This window comes from Schistocerca cancellata, chromosome 5, assembly GCF_023864275.1.
Source record: "Schistocerca cancellata isolate TAMUIC-IGC-003103 chromosome 5, iqSchCanc2.1, whole genome shotgun sequence".
Lineage (NCBI taxonomy): Eukaryota > Metazoa > Arthropoda > Insecta > Orthoptera > Acrididae > Schistocerca > Schistocerca cancellata.
This window is the reverse complement of record NC_064630.1, coordinates 376494301-376497621: the sequence shown is the minus strand read 5'-3', so window position 1 is coordinate 376497621 and position 3321 is coordinate 376494301. Positions and strand designations below refer to the sequence as shown.

Genomic DNA, 3321 nt, shown 5'->3' with positions numbered 1-3321 from the left:
ATGTACATAAGCTCTCCTGCGAACCTTGCAGAACTAGCACTCCTGAAAGAAAGGTTGTTGCGGAGACATGGCTTAGCCACCGTTTTAATCCACCAGGAAGTTTCATATCAGCGCACACTCCACTGCAGAGTGAAAGTCTCATTCTGGAAACATCCCCCAGGCTGTGGCTAAGCCATGTCTCCGCAATATCTTTTCTTTCAGGAGTGCTAGTTCTGCAAGGTTCGCAGGAGAGCTTCTGTAAGTTTGGAAGGTAGGAGACGAGGTACTGGCGGAAGTAAAGCTGTGAGGACGGGGCGTGACTCGTGCTTGGGTAGCTCAGTTGGTAGAGCACTTGCCCGGGAAAGGCAAAGGTCCCGAGTTCGAGTCTCGGTCCGGCACACAGTTTTGATCTGCCAGGAAGTTTCAATGTAATTTAATATTTTGTCATCGTCATCTGCCATTCTACTGTGGTCTCTTGCAATCCGTACATGAGCCTCCTTCCGTTCAAAAATTTACGGATCTACATATTAATTACTGTGATTCAGGTTGAAGATGTTTTTAAGATGCTGTGCAAATTCCCATGCGATAAACTGATTTGTATGTCGCTTGACTGCTGGGATCATTGACGGGTGCATGCAGTACTTCCTTAGAGAATGGAAGAAGAGGACATCGGCTGTGGCAGACAATATTTGTGAAACTACATACATCACGTAATTATGTTAAAAATATGCCGACCATATTTGCAGCAGCAGAAGAGACCTTCACAAGGCTCACAACTTGGAACTGCAGGTAGCATACATACCATTAGCGAGGATGAGTGGTGAACAGCACAGTTGTAAATAGAAATCCACATTCTACACATAGCTTGTAACCATTCAACAAAGAATGTAACAGTAAACGACCCCACAGTATTACTATTCCTACTGAAAAACAAACATCAGATAAATAATGTTATAAAGTTGCACGACGCCATGTACCTTTAGTTCTCGTCTAGTTATCTTTCACAGTGCTTCCATCTGTCACATGCTATGTTTCTATAACAGTAAACAACCTCACACAATTCGAAACCGTATTTACCGAAGAAATCGCACCAGACTGTGATAACACCAGTTCTCTGTGACGATGCAGTTATGGAAGGTGACATGTGTAGTATTTTGTAAAATTGCGAAAGAAACTAATGAGAAAGAGCTTCAATAGGCTTTCCCCTGATTAGCTATGGATAGAACGAAAGTGACAATCGGCGTAAATAATGGCCTATCAGAAGATAGTTTTATGCTAAATGATTGTTTTATAACATTTTTATTACTTTTGTGGAAATATGAAATAACGTTTATGTTTGTATACTAAGTGAATTAAAAAAATAAATAATTATTTTATGTGTATCTATTCATAACCCTGATAATCCTGTAATCTACTCAATGGCATTTCGACTTCCTCTCCCGGCAAACAGACACTCACACACACACGCAGAAAAAGGCGACACAACTCGAGACGTACTTTGTATCTTCTAAGACTCCTACAGGAGAATGGAGTAAGTCGACTCGAAAAGTAGGCAGTAGACCGCTGAGAGAACACTGATAGATATTGTGTGAGTAGGAAGACAGAACTCACTTATCTATGTAGCTATCTTAGACATGAGCAGGTTTCTACACTACGTCTTGTAGACAGACTACTGGTTCCCTATTCGTCAGGCGAGGGCATTGTTGACATTTTCCCTATTGCTCAACATGCCATGTACGATCATTCGTGAACGTATACCTTGTCCTTCTGACACTCATATTGCTTTTTTTTTTTTTTTGTAAAAAAAAGAGACATCGACTGAAGCAGCCGGAGATAAAAGCTCTTGTTGAGCTACAGTCATTTGTTGATCTGGCAGCAAAATCCACATAAGCCAATCGTCTTACCACACACGTATGCGATACCATCCAGCTTGCACAGTTTCTTCCTGACAGCGAGTGTCCATAATCTCGTCTGCGACGAACCAATATGACATAACATGTACCCCGATCCGCTTGATTAAACCACATGTCTCCATTTTTCTGGCCTCTGGTAAACAACTTCACGATAAAAAGCATATTACGTTCTCCTGTACTAGTCTCTCGTGTGATCTGACCATTACATCATCATCGCCGTCCACTAGTCTCTTTTATTTTTTTAATACTCTTCCATGAACCGTAAGCACGATAAATCGCCATCATGTAGACAACATATTACGTTGTAAAAGTACCTGATGAATCCTTCAATTCCTTGTAGACGCACCACTTCGGTAAACAGAGCGTACTTTTCGGGCTTCCCATTGTACACACACACACACAAACACACACACACACACACACACACACACACACACACACACAAACACACACATATTGTGTGTGTGTGTGTGTGTGTGTGTGTGTGTGTGTGTGTGCAAGACATATTCTGGCGCGCGACCGTCAGTACACATATTGCATGACGTACGTAAGCACACTAGAGGAAAACTCGTAGGATACATCATGCTAACACCGTGAAGAGCGTTTCCAACCTTGATAATGACAACAATTCGGCTAGGAAAACAATGCACATGTTTCTTCAGGCATTACAGATTCAGTAGAAACCATGCATTGATGATTAGATCGCGCAGAGCTGCCAAAACGTGGGATGTTGATTGCTACGATGCATTTCCTGCTACAAACAAACTCAGAGCAAGCGGGGTGCTTTCAGCCTTTATGAGGCCAACTGAGGAGCTACTTGACTGACAAGTAGCGGCTCCGGTCTCGTAAACTGACATACGGTCGGGAGAGTGGCGTGGTGACCACATGCCCCTCCACAATCGCATCCATCGACACCTATGGGCAGAGGATGACACGGTGGCCGGTCGGTACCGTTGAACCTTCATGGCCTGTTCGGGCGAAGTTCTTTTTTTTTTTAAAAAAAGTAAACATAGACATCTTCTATAGGACTAAGATTGGTTGATTTAACGGGCCTGTAGCTGATGTATGCAACTCTATGAAGACTTCTGTTGCTATCTTGGAAGGTGGGAGTGTCCACAGCATACTCATCATGCAGATGTATAAGAAAGGACAACACTCAGTCACATAGAATGGTGAACATCCTGGTTCCTGTTGACGGTAACCTGAATGATTTGGTCCAAGTCATGGTACGAAAAGCACCTCCACAACAGCAAAGAACCTCCGAACTAAATCCTGCTCACTCTGCAAGTTAAACGTTTCATTAGGCCATCGATGCTCTCGACGACTTGCGTGATTTGAAAAGAGGTGAAACCCTGACTCATCGGACCACACTGCACTATCCCCGTCAGCTACTGTGAGGGTCCATAGAAGCAGCAATGCAGCTCTAGGT

General features: G+C 43.2%; 1 non-coding gene across 1 annotated transcript; it reads left to right on the top strand.

Moving 5' to 3' along the window:
- Positions 1-303: 303 nt before the first annotated feature.
- Trnas-gga (transfer RNA serine (anticodon GGA)) lies at positions 304-378 on the top strand. The gene has a single exon. It is a non-coding gene; the product is annotated as a tRNA-Ser (tRNA).
- The last annotated feature ends 2943 nt before the right edge of the window (positions 379-3321 follow it).